At 43.8% G+C, this 25234-nt stretch overlaps 2 long non-coding RNA genes across 2 annotated transcripts in view; one reads left to right on the forward strand and one right to left on the reverse strand.

Annotated features, from left to right (window-relative positions):
* LOC120638184 overlaps positions 1 to 25234 on the reverse strand; it is a 43609-nt gene continuing 18375 nt past the window's right edge. Inside the window, exon 3 of the long non-coding RNA XR_005659700.1 lies at positions 1 to 59. This is a non-coding gene — a long non-coding RNA (uncharacterized LOC120638184). The remainder of the gene's footprint in view (positions 60 to 25234) is intronic.
* LOC114808689 lies at positions 55 to 25185 on the forward strand. The gene is made up of 2 exons (XR_005659701.1): positions 55 to 152; positions 25085 to 25185. It is a non-coding gene; the product is annotated as an uncharacterized LOC114808689 (long non-coding RNA).

Consider the following 25234-nt stretch of genomic DNA (forward strand, 5'->3'; position numbering starts at 1 on the left):
CACTGCAGTGATGAATCAGTCGATAATGATGACCTCCCAGAAAACAGCTTTGGTGACATCTGTTGAAACAGCAAAGGAAGAGCAAGATGAACGTGCTTTTCAGGAAGAGGAAAACAATGATCCCAGTGGCTCTGAGGATGACGTCGGGGAAGGTAGAGTACTCTGAATTGTTTGATAAATATAACATTATTTATAAAGTAGGTCGCTCTGTTTAGTACTACATATCTCCTCAACTCTGCTGACCTGATTCACTTCATCAAAACACTGATGTATCAATCAATCCATCTGTCGGGTGTTGCCTGAGCACTTACTGTAGGCCACGCATTGTAAGTAAGGTGTATGCAGGAAATCACAATATAGCTAGCAAACAGGATCCTTGTCCTCAGGGAGCTGAAAGCTTGGTGGGGGATGCAGACATTAAAATAAATTACAAATAAGGAAGACACAGAGCATATAGGGCAAAGTGAGTAACAAAGAGCTTAGAGGGATAGAATCATTCATTCATTCATTCAATCTTATTTATTGAGCACTTACTGTGTGCCAAGCACTGTATGAAGTTCTTGGAAAGTACAATTCACCAAGAAAGAGAGACAATCCCTGCCCAAAACGGGATTGCAGTCTATAAGGGCTGGGAGGAGAAGGAGGATGAAGAGGTAGACATCAAAACAAGTAACCAGTTATCAATAACATCAATATGAAGAAGTAGAATTAAAACCATAAACACATCAAAACAAGTAAAAAGACATTAATGTAAATAAATAGAATTATAGATATATACATTTATGTAGACACAAGTGCTGTGGGTCAGGGAGGGGAGATACAGCAAATGATGCTAGTCTGGGTGATGTGAGGTGCAGGGGGGAGAGCTGAGGAAAAGGGGACTTTAATTTGGGATGGCTTCTTGGAAGAGGTAGGACTTTGAAGGGGGAAAATGTGATTCTTTAGAGGATTTGAGGAGGGAGTACATTCCAGGCCAGAGGTAAAACCTGAGCCAGGGGTCGATGGTGGGAAAGGCAAGAAGGAGGCACAGGAAGGAAGTTAGCTGCAGAGGAGCGGAGTGTGCCAGTTGGGCTGTAGAAGGAGAGAAGGGAGGTGAATTGGGGTGGGGGGCAAGTGAATGGAGAGCTCTGAAGCCAGTAGTGTGGAATTTTAGCTTCATGCAAATGTTGATAGGCAACCACTGGAGATTTTTGAGAAGGGGGTGACATGTTCAGAGCGTTTCTGTAAAAGGATAATCTGGGCACTAGAGTGAAGTATAGACTTAAGTGGGCAGAGACAGGAGGTTGGGAGAACAGAAAGGATGCTGATGCGGTAATCCGGTAGGAATACGATGAGTGACTGTATTAACATGATGTAACTATACAAGCAGTTTGGATGGAGAGGAAAGGGCGGGTCTTGTGACACTGCGAAGGTGAGACCGGCAGGCTTTGGTGACAGATTGACTATGTGGGGTGAATGAGAATGTGGCGTCAAGGATTCCACCCAGGTTGTGGGTTTGTGAGCCGGCAAGGATGGTAGTCCCGACCACAGGAACGGGAAGGTCAAGGAGAATAGGGTTTGGGAGGGAAGAAAAGGCGTTCTGCTTCGGAAATGTTGAAATTGAGGGGAGAGAAAATAAGGTGGGTGGGATTAAACGTTAGTCAGGCAGAGCTTCCTGTGAAGTGAAGCAGCATAGCCTAGTGACAAGAGCACTGTCCTGGGAATCAGAAGTCGTGGGTTCTAATCCCACTTCTACAACTTAGCTGTTTGACCTTGGGCAAGTCACTTCACTTCTCTGTGCATCAGTTACCTCATCTGTAAAATGGGGATGAAGACTGTGAGCCCCTCGTGGGTCAACCTTATTACCTTGTATCTAGCCTAGTGCTTAGAACAGTGCTTGGCACATAGTAAACGCTAAACAAATACCAGCATTATGATTATTATTATTGTTATTCCTAGGGGAGATATGATTTTAGTTGTCTTTGAAAATAGGGAGAGTGGTGTCCCATCCCCTGGGAAGGAAGAGGGAGGTTTAGGTGGGAGGCAAAGGCCAAAAATAAGCAGGTCCAAGGCATGGTTAGTCACGACCCTGGGCACACACTTGATCTCATCATCTCTAGTAACTGTACTCTAACCTCCGCAAGTCTGAAATCCCACTCACCATCCTGAACCTCCTCTCTGCTTTCTCTCCTACATCCACTCCTTGCAAGAGAAACAAAGTGACCAAGTGGCTAGAGTTTGAGCCTGGGAATCCAAAGGACCTAGGTTTTAATCCTGGCTCTGCCACTTGTCTCCTGTGTAGCCTTGGGCAAATCCCTTCTCTGGACTTCTGTTCTCCCATCTGTAAAATGGGGTTTAAAATTGTGAGCCCCAAGTTGGTTTCCAACCTGATCAACTATGTACCTGGCATGAGGTAAGATCTAAACAACTACCACTGGATAAAAAAACAAAAGCTAAATTCCAGTAACTGTCTTGTCCTCACAATAGTGACCCCTTAACCTCTTGACACACCCCGATCCCCTGCTCCCAGCCCCCCGCCCCCCGCCCAGTGATCCCAAATACTCGTGCCCTGTTTTATCTCCCTCCCCAACACACAACACATAAATCCTAGAGCACAGGCCTAGAAGTCAGATGTTCATGGGTTCCAGTCCCGGTTCTGCCACTCATCTGCTAGCTGGCCTTGGGTAGGTCACTTTACGTCTCTGGGCCTCAGTTACCTCATTTGAAGAATGGGGTTTGAGACTGTGAGCCCTATGTGGGACAGGGACTGCGTCCAACCTAATTTTCTTGTATCCACCCCAGGGCTTAGTACAGGGCCTGGCACATAGTAAACATTTAACAAATACCATCACCATCATCATCATTATCATTATTATTATGATGATTATAATTATAGCTCCTCTCATCTCTGTCCTCACCTCCGTTGTCCTCCTTCGTGTGCCACCAGCCTGGAGTGATAGATCCCCTCCAAGTTATCCTTCTTCCACTCCTTGGTTGAAACTCCGGCACCAAGCCAACCTCATCCATGCCAAATACATCATCACCTTTCCTCTGTCCAGCAACATTACTTCTCCACCGCTATTGACTTCCAAGTCCATTGCTCAGTGGTTTCTGAATTAGGACTCCCTTAATAAGTCCCCAACACCCCCACCACCTCCCTCATCTCTTGCCCCGATGACCTGGACATTGACAAAATAGAAGTCATCGGGCCTGAATTCCCTAAAATATGTCCCTCATTTCTCCTGTCCCACCACTTCAAGCTTGCATCCACTCTCTCATCCTTCCCCGCTGGCCCTCCCTGAGGAGATTCCCACCTCCTTGGAAAATCTTCCCCCTCTTAACCATGACTTTGGTAGCCCTTCCCACCATACTAAAGCAATTGTCCTCTTTTCCCTCTATGACGACCTTCTGCAACCACTCGCTCTCTGATTGCTCCTTCTCTTGTGCTTTTGCAATAGACCTATATATCACAGATCAGAAAATAAACCTCCCTTGATCCCACTGCCCCATACTGCCCATCTCTCATTACTGCTCATCTCCCTCCTGCCATTATTCCTTTTTCAGTTCTTGGAAAAAGCTCTTTACACTCCCTTCTTCCAATTCCCCTCCTTCAACTTTCTTCTTGCCCCACCGCTGCTTGGGCTTCTGCCGCTTCTGCTCCACTGAAACTGGCCTGAGAAAAGGTAGGGGTGATTTCCTCGTGGCCATAACTGGTGTCCTCAATTCCATCCTAATCCTTCAAGACCTTTAAGCCGCCTCTGACCGTGTGGGCTACGTCTTTCTCCGAAAGTCACTGTATAACCTAGATTTCTCTGATACTGTCCTCCTTTGGTTCTCCTCCAGCCTCTCTGGATGCTCCATGGTCTTTTTTCCCAGCTCCTCCTTGGACTCCCATTCCCTAACTGTATGTTCTTATCAGGATGTAGTTCTAGGTCCCCTTCTAATTGATTTCGACTTTCATCTGCTCCCTTGGAGAACTCATCCCTTCCCAAGGCTTCTTCTACCATCTCCATGGGCATGACTCCAGATCTATTTCCCCAGTGCCATCCTCTTTCATTCTCCGCAATATCACATTTTCTCTGGCCTTTGGGATCCTGCTTATTGGCCACCACTCCAGTACATCAAACCTATCCTGCCCCAAACAGAACTCCTCATTTGTACACCCAAATCCTTCCCTTCCACTGCCTTTCCTGTCATTGTTGGCAGTACCATCCATCCTCCCTGTTTCACCAGCTCACAACCTTGGCACGATCCTTGGTTCATTTCTCTCCTCTAACCCAAGTATTCAGTTAGTCACTAAGTTTTATTTATACCCCGGTTTTTTCTTTCTAACCCAACTGCTCCCATGCTGGTCCAAGGACTTGTCATTGCCCTGACTGAACTACTACATCAACATCCTTGAGGACTACCCTGCCTCCAGCCTCATCCCTCCCCAGTCCAGTCTTCAGCCTGCTGCCCAGATCACTTAGAAAAAAATAAATGAGTCTGCACGTCTCTACACTCAAAGCCCTCCAATCGTTGCCTAGCCAAGCCTTCCACCCAATGTAATGGCATTATTATTATTATCATCATCATTATTAATGTTGCTATAATTAATGATAACAATACTATTAGTAATAATAATAATGCTGCTGCTGCTGCTAATGATAATAAGACTTTTTTAAAAAACTGTGAAGAAGAAACAGGTTAATCAGGTTGGACTGTGTCCCTGAACCATTTCGGATTACAGTTTAAGTATGAAGGAGAACCGATATTGAATCCCCACTCTAAAACTGAGGAAATTGAGTCACTGAGAAGTGAAGTGACTTGCCCAAGGTCGTGCCGCAACCAATTGGCAGAGCCAGGATTAGAACTTATGTCTTCCAACTCCCAGGCCCATGCTCTTTTGACTAGGCCACTCCTCACTATTGCCTTCAAGACACTTGATCAGCTATTTGCCCCCACCCAACTTTGTTCCCCTCCCATTACAATCACACACATCGTTTCTCTAATTGCCAATCTATTCTGCAGGCCTTGCTCTTGCCTCTCATCAACCAAGAAAGGGGTGGTCAACAGTGTCAAAGGCAGTTGAGAAGTCGAGGAGGATTAGAATGCAGTAGAGGCAAGAAAGAGATGGTGGTTGACCATTTAGAGGACAGTTTCTGGGGAGTGATGGAGATGGAAGCCAGATTGTAGAGGTCAACAACAATAGCAATGGGTGGAATTAAAGAGCAAGCCAAAAAACTATGTAGGTGGATGCTTAAATTACTCTCTTGTCATTAGTTTGCTTTGGGTTGCTGGATAGCAGGGAGAAAAGGAGGAGAGAAGCTTGAGACAGAGTATGTAACAGATCACTCAAGAGCTTTGGATAAGAATGGTAGGAGAAAGATGGGACAATAAGTGGAGGGAGCCATTGGACCAAAGGAGGGTTTTATTTTTTCAGGATAAGGGAGACCAGGGCATGTTTGGAAGCAGTGGGGAAGAGGTCATTGGAGAGGGAACAGTTGAAGTTGGAGGTTAGGGAGGGAAGAAAGGAGGGGGCAAGTTCTTGGAAAGGGTGAAAGGGATGGGGTCCGATGTTGATGTAGAAGTGTTGGATTTTGAGAGAAGGCAGGCAATCTCCTCTTGGGGAACTGCTGGGAGAGTTGGGAGAATTGAAGGAAGTTCAGGAAGTGGAGGGGTTGAGGAGGGTGAGGGGAGATTTTAGGGCGATCACACCAGACAGTTTTTGATTCTTTCAAAAAAGTCAGCGATCAGATCATTAGGTGCAAGAGATGAAGGAGGCCGAGGGTGACAAGGGGTTTGAGGAGGCAGTTAAACATCTCGAACAACTGGCAAAAGCAGTGGACATGGGTGTCAATTAGAATGAAAAAATAATTCTCCCGGGCAGAGGAGAAGGCAGACTTAAAACATAAGCTTAAAGCGGAAGTTAAAGAGATCAGCCTGATTTCCAGGTTTCCTTCAGCGATGTTCCGCAATTCCTGCCCAACAACGAAGGAGGCAGACTGTGGAAGTAATCAAAGGCTGTGGGTTAGTGGCACGAAGTTGGCAAGAGGATAGGAGAGCGAGGGGGTTGAGTTCAGTCAGAGGTTGGTGTTGAGGGCATCAATTTGGTCTTCAAGAGAAGGTAGTTTGGGAAATGGCATGATGAATTGAGAAAATTGGATGGGGTTAAAATATCAGAGGTCTCTGTCGGGGAAGAGATTTTAATTTGGGGTGAATGGTAAACCATGGTGTGGTGACCGGCTCTGTACTGTTTCATAGAACAACTCCCAACAACCACAGTGGCAACTGGTCAGACATAGTAGGGAATCCCAGAAGTGAACCCAGATTTCTGGTCTGGGTTGGACACCCGGACACAAGGGGTGAGATAGTACTGGGCTAGGCAAAGGCGGGCCAAACTGCATAAATCTCCAGATTGAAGAGAAGCCCTAAGTGAGAGGAGACAGATTTTACATTTCTCACTCCGACAAACCGCTTGGATTGTTGACTATTTATTCAAAATGTATACAAAGTACATTTCATGGGCCACTACAATTCTCAGGGTTTGAGGGCAGAAGAGAGTGTGATGGAAACCATGATTAGTTCTTCACAGGATAAGTGAGCTTTTGCTAGCGTTAAGTTTTTTCTTGAATTTCTTCAACTTATAATATTATGAAAATTGAAAGACCAGCTAGAAAAAAAACGGTGAAATTCTTGCACCAAGATCCTGAAAGGAAAATACTTTTCAAAGTAACTTTTGGAACTTGCCATTTGGGATAGTACTGCTGTTTAGCCAAAAAAAAAACCCAACAACAAAACATTCTGCTGGTTCCACCCAGGAAAAAAAGTAATAAAAAGACTGAAAATTTCAAGGATCCTCTTGAGAAGACAAGACTTTTAGGAAATGCTACTTAGAATTAATGTTTTGTGTTAACAGTTGTACTCCCTCTTTAAATACTGTAAAACCTCTAAGCCACTCAATTTTTTTCCACTTGACAGTTTTTCAGATATTTCAAGGGATAGAGGAGCTGACAGTGAAAATCATCAAATTACTTTGTGTTATTTCTGTAGGAGAGTCTTCCAGATCTGAAAAGCGAGGGATGAAAAGGCCTTTAAGGAATTCTCATGAAACAGATGAGAAAGATATGGGGTAATGTGGTTCGACAAGTTTGTGCTTCCGGTTAAGCAATAAGCAATAATATCCACTTTGGCAGATAGTAAAATAGTGTAGAGCACTCGTATGGTATATTCCTTCCAAGATGTGGCAGTGTGGCTCTTTTATTTCCAAATATTTACTACTCTGAATATATGATTCTTTGAACAGGGATGTCCAAACTATTCTGGAAAGATTTAAAGGTATGTTTTCAACTCTTACATTTTCTTTTGTTTTGCTTTTTAAAATGGCTTTTGGGTAAGCTTTGTGCAGTCAATAAAATTTGAAATGGGTAACCTCAGAATAGAAAGTACCAAACTTAGAATATGAATTTATACAACTTTTTAACTGATGCTGAGCTGTTTGCAGTGACAGTCACCGTGAAGCTGGTGATATGCCGAAGAAGAGAAAGGCTACCATTCTTACAGTCACAATGGCTGAGTTATAGGACCGGTTATAGGTGAACGCATGGTCCAGGCAGCTTAATAGTTGTGATGGCAGCAAAGTCCCCAGTAGGTAATTATTGAGAGGAGCACTACTTTGAATAGGTAGAGCAACATGACAGAGAGGCCATAGGTGTCAACTCTGTTGGGCCAAATGGGGTCACTTGCACCCATGAGTTTCCAGCTGTGGCAATGAGGTCTTTGTTGTTTTCTTCCACACATTTGGGTCTGGAATTTCAGCTTCACTTTCACCAGTAAATAGAGGTAGGGATAATATAGGCACTTAGAGGAGAAGTGGGAAAAGCAAGAAGCTATTGATTCAGACACTGTTCCATATCTCTTAGAGTCCCTAACTCACAGTCCAGGGGCTGAGAAGCTGAAGTATGTGGTATAATAATAATAATGATGATGATGATGATGGTGATGATGATGATGATGCTGTTAATGATAATAATAATCCCACGTGGCATTCTCAGCAAGAGCATGAAAATAGCCGGGTATTATTTCTGTGAGGGATAGATCCTCAGACTTCTCACCTCTCTAGGCAGAGCCCAACTTTCCCCATATTCTCACTATAGAGAGACTGAGCGTCACTTTCTGTTGATGTCAGTTATCAGTGGGTCTTCTCACCAGCAAGAGGCAGGAGTCTGAAAAGCCCTGAGAACTTTGAAACCAGGCTGAAAAGAACTGAGAATTTCTAATCAGGGATCAGTCTAGTCCTTGACTGTGAGCTGTTGATCAGCCCATTCTAAGACTCTTTCAAAGGTATTCCCCTTTTACTCAAGATGGGAAGTTGGTGCCTCCGAGAGATGTGACTTAAATGCCCACTTAAAATTTCAGGAACATGCCCACACTCTGTGTGTTTCTGGCAAGAGCAGAGTAGAAGCACACTTCTTCTCTATTTACTCCTTACCCATTATTACTTATCTCCTTGCATAACTGCCTCGTTCTTTTAATAGTTTTTGTGACCCAAAAGGAGGGGAGGGGCTATGATAGGAGAGAATGAAGTTTACCAATAAAGGGAGCAATATAACAAAAGAAAAGTAAGGCGAGGAGGAGAGAAGGAAGAGAAAGTTAGCGGGTTACTTAAAATAGACTTTTCTTCTACTGCACTCTGTCAAGGATTGCCTACAATATGCTCACACTGACTTAAAGCCCCTTCCCTTCCTCACCACACTATCCTTTTCTCAGTTCCCAGTCTTAATGGAATAACTTCTCCACCTGCTTTGAAACCCATTTTCACCCTTCCTTCTCCTTCTCCAGGATATTATTTGGTTCCTAATTTAATTTTAATTTCCTCCTAAGTATCGGGATGAGGCAATTCCGTGTCCAAATGCCTTTCACAGCATCACTAAACTCTGCCCTTTCCTCTCCACTCCATACAAACTGATACCATGTTCATCAAAGCACTTACTCTCTCCTGCCTTGATTACTGCAACAGTCAGTAATTGTTGACCTCCCTGCCTTCTGCCTCTCCCCACTCCAGTCTTTACTTGCCTCTGTTGGCCGGATCATTCTTTCTCAGAAATGATGAATCCTTGTTTCTCTACCTCTCAAAAAGTTCCAGGGGTTGCCCATCAACCTCCACCCTGAGCAGAACCTCCTTACCATCATCTGCTTTAAAGCACTCAATCATGCCCCCTCCTACCTTACCTCCTTGTTTTCCTATGACGACCCAGTCTGCACACTTTGCTCCTTTACTGCCAACCTACTCCGTGTACCTTGATCTTGCCTCCCTCACCGCCGACCATCGTTCACTTCCTGTCTCTGATCTGGAACGACCTGTCTCTTCATAGCTGACAAATGATGCCTCTCCCCACCTTGAAAAGCATATTAAAGACACATATCTCCTCCAAGGGGCCTTCCTGATTAGGCTCCCACTCCCTTCTGGGTTGCTTTTGCACTTGGATTTACACCCTCAACTCCATAACATTTATAACTATACCCGATATTATTTCTTTTAATGCCTGTCTCCCTGGCTAAATAGTAAGCTCCACGTGGGCAAGGAATGTGCCTACCAACTCCTTCATACTGCACTCTCCCAAGTACTTAGTACAGTGCTGTGCGCACAGTGCTGTTGATTGATTGATTGATTGATATTGATTGTTTTATTGGTTGATTGATTTACTCTTCCCAACTGTGAAAATTAGCCCCTCCTCAGGTACTGACATTTAGCCAAAGTACAATTAGCAAAACTGAACTCTGTGGATCAATCAGTCAGTCAATCAGTGGTATTTATGCTTACTGTGCTTTCCGTGTGCAGAGCACTGAACCAAACCCCTGGGAGATTATGATAAAGGAGAGTTGGCAGACTTGTTCCCTGCCCACAAGGAGCTACTGTCCAGAAAAATTATGGGACAAAAGAGGATTAGCTTGCTATGGCTTCCTTCACCATGGGGTAAAATTCCAGAAGCTTTTCCTTGGTAGTTCAAGGGACTTGGGAAATCACAAGAGAGCAACTTTCTAAAGTATGGTTTAAAGCACTGGAAACCCTCTCCTGCAGCTCTGCCTCATGCTATTTGATGGATTGATTAGTGTACCAGCAATTCTGGACCACTCTAGAGGGGAATTAACTGCGGTTGAACAGTTACAATTAGTTTGTAGGCAAACTATTAATTAGCTAATATAAGCAAAGAGAAGTGCATTGAGTAAGATGCCGGGCCCAGCAAGAGAGAGTACCACAGATCTCAGAGGAAGAGCTAATAACACCTGACAGTTCATCATTGACAGTGGCTGAGAATTCACTGTTCGCAGTGCACTATATTAAGCGCTTGGGAAGGAAAGCCGGCGGCCGGAAGGTGCGGTTGGTGAAACACCCCATCGAAGAATGGATCAACCAGTGATATTGAGTATTCATTATGCAGAACACTGTATTCTAAGTAGCTTGGTACTACCACTACCACAGTTACTCAAATATCTATACCTTGGCAGCCAATCTGCCATACAGTTTGCATTGGCGTTAGAAACTCATTTCCATCAGTAATTACTGGTAACTGTCATGTACGGAGCATTTACAAGGATTTGAGAATGCAAAATAAAATTTGAAATTAGGTACTTGGCCCCCTAGGCCAAATTATTTATTTCCCTTTACAGCTAATCTCTTGTGGGGAGCTCATCCACTTACAGTCTTTGAGTAATCACCTCTAGATAGAGGAATTCCAAGTCTCTCTCCCTCTATTTTTCTCTCTCCACTCCTGCCCTCTCACCAATAATGGCTTATTTATTCATCTCAATGTCTGTCTGCCTCTCTCAAATGTAACCTCATTATGGGCAGAAATCATGTTTCCTAATTTTGTTGCAGTTTGTACTCTCCCAGGTCCTTAGTACAGGGTTCTGCACATAGTAGGAGCTCAATTAATACCGTTGCTTGAATGACTGATAAAAGATCTAGGCCAAAGTGGAATAAATGAATGCAAGTGTATATGTACATTCCAGATGTGGCTAACAGGTTGATGTGATCAAGGCAATTGGGATTTCAGATGGGTCAGCATGGGAAATCTGTACTCAGATTATTTGACAGAGGTATGTATAGGTAGGTATTTAGTTAACTCATGATGATCTTTTTATCTCTAAAATATTTCTTCCTTAGCGTGTCTCGCAAGCCACCAGCAGAATAAGTGCTGGCCAATTTCCCCTCAGGCAGAATTTCATGCCAACTAAATCAAATAAATGAATAAATGCCTACTGTCACAGTCTTAATTCTCCAGGATGGTGGCACCATAAATCACTTGAACTCATTCCATCGGGTTTGAGGGATTGAGAAAGAAATAGTGGATTACCACATAGTCAGATGTGGACAAAACCAGGCATCTGCTCCTGCTTCCCCCTTAGGGGTGGTGGGGGAGGGAGAGATGGAAGGGGGTTGGGGAGGGTGGTGACACAGGAAAAATAGTGATAATGACAGTGAAGATGATGATAATAATTTGTGGTATTTGTAAAGCACTTACCGTGTAGGGCACAGTTCCTGGCCCACATGGGGCTCAGAATCTGAATGCCCATTTTGCAGGCAAGAAAAACTGAGGCAGAGATAAGTTAAGTGACTTGCCCAAAGTTGCACAGCAGTCACATGATGAAACTGGGATTAGAACCCATGTCCTCTGACTCCCAGGCCCATGCTCTTTCCAGGCCCAGAGGTATAGGGATTCACCTAACAATTTTTCTCAAAGGTTGTCTAAACTAAGAAGATTCTAAAACTCATCTGGTGAGCAAGAGACCAAATTCTGAGGGTTCTCCCTGTGTCTGATAGTTTGTGAAAAACAAAAGGGATGTGGAAAAGTACGGAGCAAGGAAAAATTTGGAGTAAACTAGAACATGGTAATGAATATTTAAAAGGAAAGTTAAAACTGGCTCCTGATTTAAGGAAAGCAAAAACGTTAAGCACTGAGTGTAGCAGAGATGCGGTGTGCTCTAGTGGATAGAGCAGGGGGCTGGGAATCAGAAGGACCTGAGTTCTAATTCCAGGTCTGCCACTTGTCCGCTGGGTGACCTTGGGCAAGGTCCTTCCCTTCTCTGAGTTTGAGCTACCTCATCTGTAAACAGGGGGCTTAAGCCCGTGAATCCCATGTGGGACAGGGAAAGGGTCCAAACTGCTTAGTTTGTAACTACCTCAGCGCAAAGTACAGTTCCTTTCACATCATGAACACTTAACAAACCCCCTTTTAAAAATACAAAAATGACAACTTTGTGTTTCCTGCACCCTCTGAAATTAGAATAATTGGTATTTACAAATACATAGGAGAGAAATTAGCCTTTTACAATGGAAGCAACTGAACTGAGAAGTCCAGATTTAAACTGAAGTGTTCTTAGGTTTTGAATTGAATTCCGGCCAAGTCATGAGAGACAGATATGATTTAATCATTTGTCTTTTCTGAATTCATGAGGTTAAGTGTGTGTCTGGGGGTGGGCCTGCACGGCTATCTAGAAAGGTTATTATCAATATGATTATTATGATTATTATGATTAATTGCTGCCCTTTCCAATACATAGTGACTCCATGGATATACTTTCTCCACAACGTCCTGTTTGCTGCCTTAAACCGCAACCTTTCTAATGGTTCTTCCGTTATCATTGTTATGGTCTCTATCCATCTAGCTGTGGCCTGTCTCTTCCGTGTTTTCTCTAGACTTTTCATAGCATTAGTGTCTTCTCCGGAGAATTAGTCCTTTTAATGATGTGTCCCAAATATTCTAATCTAAGTCAAGTCATTTGGCCTTCCAAAGATCAATTGGGTTTAATTTGTTCTAAAAGCCATTTGTGTCTCTTTTGGGCAGTCCATGGTATTCACAGACGTCTTCTCCAACACCACATGTTAAAAGAATCGATATTCTTTCTATCCTCTTTTTCACTGTCCAGCATTCCCGATCCATACATTGGCACTGGAAATACCATAGAGGTTACCATTTGTATTTTTGTGGCAGTAGTTACATCAGCACATTTCATGACTTCTTCCAGTGTTTTCATAGCAAGTCTTCCTAACATTAATCTTTGGTGTATTTCCTGACTACTTTTCCTTGATTATTGATTATTATTAATTATTGATTATTGATCCCAGGAGAGAAAAATTGTCCAGTATTTCTAACTCCTCTCCGTCCACCACAAGTGTGTTCAAACTTCCAGTAGTCATGATCTTTGTTTTCATGACATTCATATAGAGGCCCATCTCTTTGCTCTGTTCTGCAACTTTTATAGTTAAAAGTTAACTAGTTAAAACTTTTATAGTTAAACTGAAAAAACTGTTCAAGTCTTCTTCACTTTTGGCAGGTAGGGTTGTATCATCAGCATAATGAGGGTTGTTTACATTCTTTCCTCCAATTTTTACTCCCCATTCTTCTTCATCCAATGTTGCTCCTCTCATTAGGTATTTGGTTTAAAGGATGAATAGATAAGGTGAGAAGTTATGTCCTTGTCTTACTCCCTTACTAATGGGAAACCAATCAGTTCTTTCATATTCTTGATGTAGCCTCCTGCTTGTCATACAGGTTTGTATTAAGGGAAAACTTCTAGAAGGGTGCTTCCTGAATATAGGATTTGACTTCGTGGTCAACTATGTTTTCCTGCATCCCATGGATCAGTGGGAAGGCTGGATGACTGGGAATTTCTTTGCCTCTGTCCCTAATCAGTAACCTCTTATCTTTGGGCATTTGAAATTCACCCCACCCTCAATCCCACAGCACTTAAAGTAAATGTCTTTAAATGATATATTATAGATTACTAATTTAATTCTATAAGTAAATAACAAACTATATAAATGAGTTTAATTTATATGTATATTTTTTGAGAATATATAACATAAATTTATGTGGATAAATATATAAAAATAAATGATAAATTTATATGAATAAATAAATCTGCTTTCCCCTCTAGACTGAAAGCTCACTGTAGGTAGCTAACTTGCCTGCTAATTTGGGTTGATAGTTTTCTCCTAAAGACTTACTACAGTGCTCTGCACAGAGTAAGCCCTCAATGAATTCCACTGATAGACTGATTGATTGGTGATTGATTACTTCTTCTTTACCTTGAGCTGTGGTCAGGTATTTCATTAGGTGATTCTTGTCCCCATTGAACTTCATTAACTTAGATTGAAGTCAGATTTTGAGTTCCATATTGGTCTGGGACTGTACCTAGACAACCAATCACTCCATCAATCAGTCAGTCATACTAATTAAAGGCTTACTGTGTGCACAGCATTGAACTAAGTGCTTGGGAGAGTTCAATATAACAGTATGATAGAGTTGTAAGAAAAGTTCTCTGTCCATAACGAGATCACAGTCTAAAGGGAGAATCAGACATCAATATCAATCAATAAATGAATTCCTGATATATACATAAAGTGCTGAGGGGCTGAGGGAGGGGTGCCTAAAGGGAGCAAATCCAAGTGCAAAGGCAATGTCGAAGAGGGTGGGTGAAGTGGAAATCACAAATGAGAGTCTGGTTCCAGTTTTAGAAAAGGTTTACTTGAAGTTAAAAGAATTTCCAATCCATCTGAACTAATCTTTTCTTTGAAAAAACCGTTCAAATATGGGAAGTTCATGCTTTGCAAATCAGTCGAGCCAGTACCCATTTGTTCACTCTGTGCTAATATTGATGATTCATTTATAATGTGTGTCATAACCCCCGTGTAATAGAATGTAACAACCACTACATGAGGTATTAATAACTGAATAACTGTTTCACTGTAGCTGATATTAGCAAGATTGTTTATGCAAAGAGAAAAATATTGGAAGTGGACACTAAAGCTTTACTCCTAGTGACTACCCAGAAAGTTGAACAGATTTGGCAAACGGAGGAAGAGCAGAGGTAAGACTTGTATGGGATGCCTCTCTTTTGGTGGATTTAGTTTGTGTTTTATCCTGTTTTCTACTCCATCTTCATGCTTACAAACATTCCAGAGGAACGTGTGTGTGTGTGTGTGTGTGTGTGTGTGTGTTTGCGTTTGTGTGTGTTTTCACTTCTGTGCAAAATATTCTCAGCCCGATTCTCACTGGAAGTCAATGAGGTAATTGGCAACACAGCCCCTTGAGTGTGTCCAGATCCACAACACTGATGTTTTTACATTAACAGAAGCTGAAGTCCAGTGGTTAGAATTTATGAGGGGATTGGTCAAATAAAGCCTAGAGGGTCATTCCAACACCAAGTGATGCACTCACCCATGGGTCAGTTCATTTATTAAGGGGAAAAACAAGTGGACCTACCCTGCAGTTCTGAACTGACTTCAAGCCTGCTGCAAGTGTAGGCAGCAACTGCCAGAATTGTTGGGCTTACTTACTGCACTGGGGCTGGGATGGAATCCAAGGCTGCTGTGGGTGGAAGTACTGCAGTTTCCTGTCTCTGAAAGTTTTCCCTCCTCCCTCATTCTTTACTGTGTCCAGTCCAAACAAGTCCAAACAAGCTATTCACTGAATAGCTCACTAGCCAGAATGGTTGTCATCTCTGATTTATACACTGACAGTGGCTGTTAAATTTTGTCAAATACCAAAATATCAATATTGCAAGTAATTACAGTGAATCACAGAAATGATCAGAGTTCCTTTCCTAAGTTTCTGGGCTGGCTTGATAGTCTTCTTTCAATGGTACAATGAGGTCTCCTATCACATGTTAGCACATTTGAAAATATCTGTAGCTTATTCATTGATTTACATTAATGTCTGACTTTCCCACTAGGCTTTAAGCTCCCTGTGATCAAGGACCAGGCCTACCAACTCCCCCTTCCAGACTGTGAGCCCGTTGTTGGATAGGGATTATCTCTGACCATTCCCCAATTGTACTTTCCAAGAGCTAAGTACCATGGTCTCCATACAGTAAATGCTCAATAAATATGATTGAATGAAAGGATGCTACTTTGTACTCTCCCAAGCGCTTAGTACCATGCTCTGCACAGAGTAAGTGCTCATTAAAAATGATTGATTGATTTACTGATTGGTGCTCTCATGTTACAGGAACCTCATTCTATGGGAAAAAAAAAATTATGAAACTCATGCTTTGATCAGTGCCACTGCCTCCTCCCCCCCTCCACCCCTCAGCTCCCAGCCCAGTACACAGATAAACAGAACTATTTCTTCACACGCACGGTCTCTATGGGCTCCAGGTTTAGAATCATGTTACTAGTCCTTTTTTATTGTGACATTTATCAAGTACTCACAATGAATTAGGTTCCATGGTTGATACAGGGGCAGATGAAAAACTGCCCTAGTACTGCATGGGGCTCACAATCCATCCAACCTGCCTTGTATAGAAAGGAGACTGAGTTCTGGAAAGTTAAATGATTTGCTCACTGTCACCCAGCAAGTCAGGGGCAAAACTGTAATGAGACTCTAGGTCTCCTAACTACTTGTCCCATGATCTTTCTACTAGTCTACACTCCCAAGACACACAAAGAACATTCCCAATTCTTCAGTCTTCATTAATCTTCTGTTCATACTATTTAATTGAAATTGGTATTGAAGGAGAACTGGCTACAGCCAATTTTACATTTTCTGTCAGGAATGTGTTTCCCATGGATGATGATGGCCTCTAGTTATTTTGCCTTTTCAGGAATATGATCCAAAAAGACTATTCCCAGTACTTTCTGACAATATTTGAGCAATGGGATAAGGATATTAAGAAAGCTGAAGAATGCAAGGAAAAAATAGGTGTAGGTATCGAATTTTATTTCTTTTAAAACGAATACTTGAATATTCTATATTTAAAATGAATCAGAACTTGAAAAACACAGGCAGCAGCTCAGCACCAGGGTTTATATTTTCTAGCCTGATGGAGGACCAAGGAACAAACTGGGTACCTTTTAATCCCATCTTTCCTTGTACCTCATTATTTATGATACTAATAATAAAAAACTGGTATTAACAATTGCAATATTTCATTCATTCAGCCAGTCGTATTTATTGAGCGCTTCATGTGTGCAGAGCACCGTGCCAAGTGCTTGGGAATGCACTGTACTACAATGAACAGTGACATTCCCTGCCCACAAGGAACTCACAGTCTAGAGGTGGGAAGATAGACATCTATACAAGTAAGTAAAATTCCAGATAGGTACATAAGTTTGGAAGTGGGGGAGAGCAAAGGGAGCAATTCAGGGTGATGGAGAGGGAGAGGAAGATGACAAAAATGGGGCTTCATCTGGGAAGTCCTCTTGGAGGAAATATGCCTTCAATATGGCTTTGAAGTTGGAGAGAGTGTTTGTCTTTCAGATCGATTAGGGAAAGCATTCCAAGCCAGAGGCAGGATGTGGGCCAAAGGTCAGTGGTGAGGCAGGTGAGATCGAGGCCCATTGTGAAGGTTAGCAACTTACAAGTGCAAAGTGTGCGAGCTGGTTTGAAGAAGGAGAGAGAAGTGTAATGTGGTGGGTGGGGGTAAGGAGATAGAGTTCTTTAAAGGCAGTAGAGAGGAGTTTTTGTATGATGCACGATGGATGAGCAACCAGTGGAGCTTTTTGAGGAGCGGTGTGACATGACCTGAAAGTTTCCGTAGAAAAATGATCTGGGCAGCAGAGTGTAGTATGGGCAAGATTGGGGAGAAATGAAGCTTGTACAGTAATCCAGGCTGGATAGAATGAGCGATTGTATTAACGTGGTAACCGTGTGGATGGAGAGGAAAGGGCAGATTTTAGCGATGACATGAAGGTGGAACCGACAGGATTTGGTGATGGATTGAATATGCCAGGTTGCACATTCCAAGTACCTAGTATAGTGCTCTGCACACAGTAAGAGCTCAGTAAATACGATTGAAAGAAGGAAGGAAGGAACGAATATGTGGGTTGAACAAGGATAAAGCCAAGGTAACCGGCTTATGGGACGGGAAGGATGGTGGTGCCATCTAAAGTGATGGGTGAATCATGGGGAAAAAAAGGTTTGGTTGGGAAGATTAGGAGCTGTTTTGGGCATGTTAAACTTGAGCTGATAGGAAGGCATCCAGGTAGAGAAGACATCCTGCCTTGAAGGCAGGAGGTGATGAGAAAGTAGGGAGGAGGAGAGAGATCAGGGTTGGAAATGTAAATTTGGGGGCCATCATCTGCAGTAGAAGTAGTACCTGAAGCCACGGGAACCAGTGAGTTCTCCAAGGGAGTGGGTGTAGATGGAGAATAGAAAGGGGACTCAGAATGGAACGTGGAAGGACCCCGAGAGTTAAGGGGTGAGAGGCTGAGGAAGAGCCCAGAAAGAAGATGGAGAATGGGCGTCCAGGGAGATAAGAGGAGAACCAGGAGAGGACAGAGTCAGCGAAACTAAAGTAGGATAAGATTTCCAGGAGAATGGCTTGGTCCACAGTGACCAAGGCAGCTGAAGGGGCGAGGAGGCTTTGGGTGGAGAAGAGGCTGTTGGACCTAGCAAGGAGGAGATCATTGGTGACCTATGAGAGGGCAGTTTTTGTGTAGTGAAGATAATCAAGTAAATCAGATTGGAGGGTGTCGAAGAGAGAATTAGAGCAGAGAAATTTGAGGCAGCATGTGCAGACAACTCGCTCAAGGATTTTGGAGAGGAATGGTAGGAGGGCGAAGAGGCGATAACTGGGAGGAGCCGAGAGGTCAGGGAGATTCTATTTTTTTTAAGATAGGGGATTCATTGGCACGTTTGAAAGCAGTGGGGAAGAAGCCACTGGCAAGTGAATGGTTGAAGATGGCTGTTATGGAGGGGAGAAGGGAGAAGGCGAGAGTTTTTATATACTATGATGGAATGGGGTCCGCTGTGCATCTAGAGGGGGTGAGTTTTGAGAGGAGGCAGGAAATGACCTGTAGAGAAACTGATGGGAAGGATGGGAGACTTGAAGAGGGCATGGCAGGGAGAGGGACTGGGGAGGGGCAGAGGTGATTATAGAGATCTCACCCCCGAAAGGGTTAATTTTTTTAATAAAGTAGGTGGCTAGATCAATGAGGGCAAAGGATTGGGTTGTGTTTTGGGGGTTAGAAGAAGGAGATAGGGGGCCTGGGCCTGGAGTTCAATATCTGTTGAATGCTGATGTTGTGCCAGGCACTGTGCTAAGCCCTGGGGTGGATAGGAGCAAATAGGGTTGAACACAGTCCCTTTCCAGGTGGGGATCACTGCCTCAAGCCCCATTTTACAGATGAGGTCAGGGAGGCCCAGAAGTGAAATGACTTTGCCCAAGATCACACAGCAGTCAAGGGGCAGAGCTAGGGATTAGAACCATGCCCAGGCCTCTACATTATCCACTGCACCGTGCCGTCTCCCTGTTTACATTATACATCTTCAATTATGTGATCCTGGGACCCTTTGCAGGAGTTATGGTACTTATTGAGCTTGAATTCAGTGGTTAACCTTAGGGCAAATGTCAAATGCCAGAGTCTCCCATCATTTACCTTTAGCAGGGGGATCAGAAATCTTGTAGGACTATGATCTCTGGCTTTCTCCTGCTCAGTTCTAAGGCCTGCCAGTTTTTCGTGACCATCTGATGACAGGAATGGTGGTCCATTGGCCTTTTGCACATGACCCAAGCGTGGGTCCTGCAGCAGCCAAATGGAGTTGGGTGTTTGTTAATGATGGGAATGGGAAAACCGCATATGGGAAGAGAGTTGGAGAGGGAAAGTTTGGAGTAGCCTGATGTAATTGATATGAATCTGAAAGAGCTGGGATTGAAGAAACAATAATAAAGATCGTGGCATGTGATAAGCCCTTACTATGTGTTAAGCACTGCACTAAATGATGGGGTAGATATAAGGTAATGAGATCTGACACTACCCCCATTCCCGCATGGAGCTACCAGATCAAAGGGAAAGGAGAACAGGTTTTGGACACCCATCTGACAAATGAGGAAAACTGAAGCTCAGAGAAGTTAAGTGACTTGTCCCAGGTTGGATGGCAGGCAAGTGTCAGAGCCAGGGTTAGAACCCAGGATCCTCTGACTTCCAGGCCATGCTCTTTGCCACTCGGTCATTCTGCTTCAGTAGAGACTTTAAAGTCCATGACCTGGTCATCCAGGAAAACTACAATCTGGATATTGCTATTTTATGAATGCATTTTCAACACTTTTATTAAATAAACTTAGTAAATCAAACTTTACCCCTCCCTGTTCCTCTGGCCAAATATTTGTCTTGATTTATGCCAATAGTTCTATTTAACCTTTCTTATTTTTCAAGTCCTGATATTTTTAAAAGAAATAATTTTACCTCAGGCTTAATCTTTCAAGGATATTCTTGTGGGTTACCACCTCTAGTGATGTTACCCCTTGGTTGTGAAAACATGGAATAGTTTTATGATTAAGGACAGACTCCTTAGGGGATAATTATGGTCTAATGCTTATATAATATATACATGGTTGAAGATTCACTGAAAATAAGAAATCAAGAGGTGATTAGAAATTCTTGGATCTCATTTCAGGTTTTGTACATAGAATGTTTAGTTCTTCTCAAGTTGAATAAAGACGATGTACGGTTTGTAGGTTCTTTTCCCCAAGGTTGTTTTGTTGGGTTTTTGGGTGGATTTTTTTGCATTTTAACATGCCAAAAGAAATTTATCTTAAACGTTCAAGGAGGAATATTAAAACAATTATTTGTGACCTGAAATTATTTTCAGTCATTGAACATGTCGAATAAAGAGGTTACTCTGACAACCCTTTCTACATTATGGATAGACTTTTTATCCCTACTGAGGTTAAGACATGAAGGTTATACAATGACCTGCCATAAAAAACCATCATCAAGAACACTACTGAAATGTGGTTGTGGAAGCATAGTAGTAGTAGTAGTAGTAGTAATAGTAGTAGTAGCAGTAGTAATGGTGCTGGTGGTGGTGGTGGTGGGACTAATAGTGGGTTTAGTAATAGTGGTAATGGCAAGAGGAAGAGGAGGAGAAGGAGGAAGAGTAGTAGGAGGAAGAGTAGGAGGAGAAGGAATAGTATTCATTATCATTACTAACTGTACTGGACACTGAGAGAGAAATCAAAGGTGGCAATCAGCTATAGTATGTTAATTGTATTTACGCTCTTTGATCTGAGTTGTAAATGTGCCATTGAATTTGTGCTCATGAGCTCTGCATTCTTTCCAGTTGCTTCCTATAGTATCTTTCGTTTCTCCTCTTTTCCTTTCTTTTTTGTTCTTTCCTTTTCTTTTGGCATGTTAAAATAGCTTGGTGTTTCCCCAAAATCATGTGGGCAGTTCAGAGACATAGGGCAGGGAGGAGGGTTGCTACCTGAGGTAAGGATACCGTGGTGACCCACAGCCTCTGCATTGTAGTAGGGCTGGGGACCTGAGTGTAAAAACAAACCGGGCAAAATGAGAAATTAGGGAGGAATGAAGCTCTGCTTTTCAGAATAACTATAAATTCGGTGTTTTCCTTTTGGTTTACTATTCTGAATGCTTTCGGAAAGCTAGATTTGAAGCTTGCTTACTTAGTTTTTTCTTTTGATTTCATAGTGCTGCCATCTTCTCACCCTCTGAAGTATTTTACTTCACAGCTGTTGTTATTGTCTGTTAAATTCAAAGTTCATTGAATTTATCAGGGAAGAGTTTGGGGAGGTTTCCAAAATTTGTATCATTTTTCAGCTCTCCGGTTATGACGTGAGGCCTGTACATTAAATCCAGTTGTTAAAAATGAAACCTTATGCTCCTTAGATCAGTTTTTTTTTTCCTTTTATTAATGAATGAATGATGGAGCACTGAATGAAGCACTTGGGAAAGCCTCATAGTGTTGGAAGACACTAACCCTACCCTCCATGAGCTTTTGATCTAATCAGCAAGGCAGTCACAAGTGACTATCAGACAGAAGAGCAAAAAAAAAGGGATATGGAGATGAGTAAGTGGAAATGGATATGGAGATGAGTAAGTGGTTGTAAAGGGCACAGTCCCTCCTCCCCCTTCCTTTTCCTTCCCCTCCTTTGAAGCCCACATCATTCGCCTCTGCCACCACCTCCAGATACTTGTTGCTGTCATCTACTGCCCTCCTGGTCCCACCTCCGACTTCCTCAACCACCTAGACCCCTCTCTCAACTTCCTTCTCTCCTTCTCTCTCCCCACCCTGATCCTCGGTGACTTCAACATCCACATGGATGTACCCGGTGACTCCTCTGCTGCCCGCCTGCTATCCCTCCTCGACTCTGCTGATCTCCTCCTCCATCATACCGCGCCCACTCACCGACTTGGTCATTCCCTCGATCTCGTCATCTCCTACCGCTGCACTATCTCCTCCCTCACCAACTCTGAAATCCCTCTCTCAGACCATAACCTTCTCACCTGCCTCATCTCTCACACTCCCTCCCCCTGCAAATCTTTCCTACTCCCCCACAGAGACCTCTGCTCTCTTGATCCCATCCATCTCTCCAAAAGCATCTCTCCCCACCTTGCTCCCCGACCTCTCTTCCCACTATCGATGATCAGGTCACCGTGCTCAACTCAACCCTCTCTACTCATCACAACTGTCTCGCTCTCCTTTCCCTCCGCCACTCTCGCTCCACTAACCCACAACCCTGCATCACTGCCTCTATCCGCCTCCTACGCTCCTGTGCTCGGGGTAACGAGCGCTGCTGGCGAAGGTCCAAGCACCTGGACGAGCTTATCCATTTCAAATATATCCTTTCCTGCCTTAACTCTGCCCTCTCCTCCGCCAAGCAAAACTTCTCCTCCCTCATCGACACCCATGCCCGTCACCCCCGCCAATTATTCTGGACCTCTCTCCTTAGGCCCCCTATTCCTCCCCCTCCCCCATCCCTCACCCCCCCAGTGATCTGGCCACCTACCTCATCACGAAAATTAACACAATCAGGTCTGAACTCCCCAAAGCCACCCCTTCCCCTCCTGCCTCTCTCCCCCAAACCCTTTCCCTTACTTTTCCATCCTTCCCTGCAGTATCCTCAGAGATCTCCTCCCTCCTCGCAAGTGCCACCCCCTCTACCTTATAAAACCCACTCACCTTATAAAATCCATCACCTCTGCCCTCCTCCCCTGCTTAACTTGTATCTTTAACCGCTCACTCTCCAATGGCTTCTTCCCCTCTGCCTTTAAACGTGCCTATGTCTCCCACACCCTAAAAAAACCCTCTCTCGACCCCACTTCCCCTTGCAGTTATCGCCCTCTCTCCCTACTACCCTTCCTTTCCAAGATCCTAGAACGAGTTGTCTACACTCGCTGCTTAGAATTCCTTAACTCCCATTCTCTCCTGGACCCCCTCCAATCTGGCTTCCGTCCCCTCCACTCTACCGAGACTGTTCTCTCTAAGATCACCCATGACCTCCTTCTTGCCAAAACCAATGGCTCCCACTCTATTCTATCCTCCTTGACCTCTCAGCTGCCTTTGACACAGTCGACTGTCCCCTTCTCCTCCACACCTTATCTCACCTTGGCTTCAAAGACTCCATCCTCTCCTGGTTCTCCTCTTATCTCTCTGGCCGGTCATTCTCGGTCTCCTTCGCAGGTTCCTCCTCCCCTTCCTATCCTCTAACTGTTGGCATTCCTCAAGGGTCAGTTCTTGACCCTCTCTGTTTTCCATCTACACTCACTCCCTCAGTGCACTCATTCGCTCTCACGGCGTCAACTATCATCTCTATGCAGATGACACACAGATCTGCATCTCTGCCCCTGTCCTCTCCACCGTCCTTCAGGCTCGTATCTCCCCCTGCCTCCAAGACGTCCCTACCTGGATGTCTGCCCACCACCTAAAACTCACCATGGCGAAAACTGAGCTCCTCCTCTTCCCTCCCAAGCCTTGTCCTCTCCCTGCCTTCCCTATCACTATGGACACTACGACCATCCTTCCCGTCTCTCAGGCCCGCAACCTCGGTGTCATCTTTGACTCAGCGCTCTCGTTCACCCCACACATCCGATCTGTCACCAAAACCTGCCGGTCTCACCTTTATAATATCGCCAAGATCCGCCCTTTCCTCTCCACTCAAATGGCTATCTTACTGTTACAAGCTCTCGTAATATCTCGGCTAGATTACTGTGTCAGCCTGCTCTCTCATCTCCCTTGCTCCTCTCTCTCCCACTCCAGTCTGTTCTTCACTCGGCTGCCCGGCTCATCTTCCTGCAGAAACTCCGCTTCTTAAAAACCTCCAGTGGTTGCCTATCAACCTCCGCCCAAAACAAAAACTTCTCACTCTAGGCTTTAAAGCTCTCCTTCACCTCGCCCCCTCCTACCTCTCCTCCCTTATCTCTTTCCACTGCCCATCCCGCACGCTCCGCTCCTCTGCCACCCACCTCATCACGGTCCCCCGTTCTCGCCTATCCGTCCGTCGACCCCTGGGCCACGTCCTCCCGCGGTCCTGGAATGCTCTCCCTCCTCAGCTCCGCCAAACTAATTATCTTCCCCTCTTCAAAAACCTACTTAAAGCTCTCCTCCTCCAAGAGGCCTTCCCAGACTGAGCTCCCATTTTCCCTCTACTCCCTCTACCCCACTTCACCTCTCCATGGCTAAACCCTCTTTTCCCCCCATTTCCCTCTGCTCCTCCCCCTCTCCCTTCCCATCCCCTCAGCACTATACTCGTCCGCTCAACTGCATATATTTTCAATACACTCTAGATTTTGTTAATGAAATGTACATAGCCTTGATTCTATTTATTTGCTATTGTTTTAATGAGATGTTCATCCCCTTGATTCTATTTATTGCTATTGGTCTTGTCTGTCCGTCTCCCCCGGTTAGACTGTAAGCCCGTCAAAGGGCAGGGACTTCTCTATCTGTTAACGATTTGTACATTCCAAGCCCTCAGTACAGTGCTCTGAACATAGTAAGCGCTCAATAAATATTATTGAATGAACTGTTCTGCCACTACAAGAGATTCTACTACGTGTTTGGGCGAGAATTTAACCACAGGCTTTTTCTTACAATGCAAGCCTCCCTGCAAGCCACAGTGCTGTCACTTATGGAAGTTAAATCTGTACACTGGCGAATGGTTCAGCTTTGGGTATGGTGGGTACAGCAACCCGAGTTATAGTATCATAAAATTCTATAAGAACACATTCTGTGTATTTTAGGAGAACTAGATCTTAACTTGTTTGCTTATTAAGGGGATTACTAAATTAGTGTATGACAAATTAAAAAAAGATAAATTTCTCGAATTTCACTTTTCCAAAACAAGAGAATACATCATAGTTACTTTGACTTTTGTATTTTAGAAGCTGTTTTATGAACGACAAAAACTTTACCAGCAATTAAGATTGATTCAGAGCCAAAAGCTGAATACAATTCAACAGATATGTGACCAGTTTTCAAAGGTATGGCGAATCATATTAGTGCCATTGTCATTTGCAGAGGTAACATATCAC

The sequence above is a fragment of the Ornithorhynchus anatinus genome, chromosome Y3 (genome assembly GCF_004115215.2).
Source record: "Ornithorhynchus anatinus isolate Pmale09 chromosome Y3, mOrnAna1.pri.v4, whole genome shotgun sequence".
Taxonomy (NCBI): Eukaryota; Metazoa; Chordata; class Mammalia; order Monotremata; family Ornithorhynchidae; genus Ornithorhynchus; species Ornithorhynchus anatinus.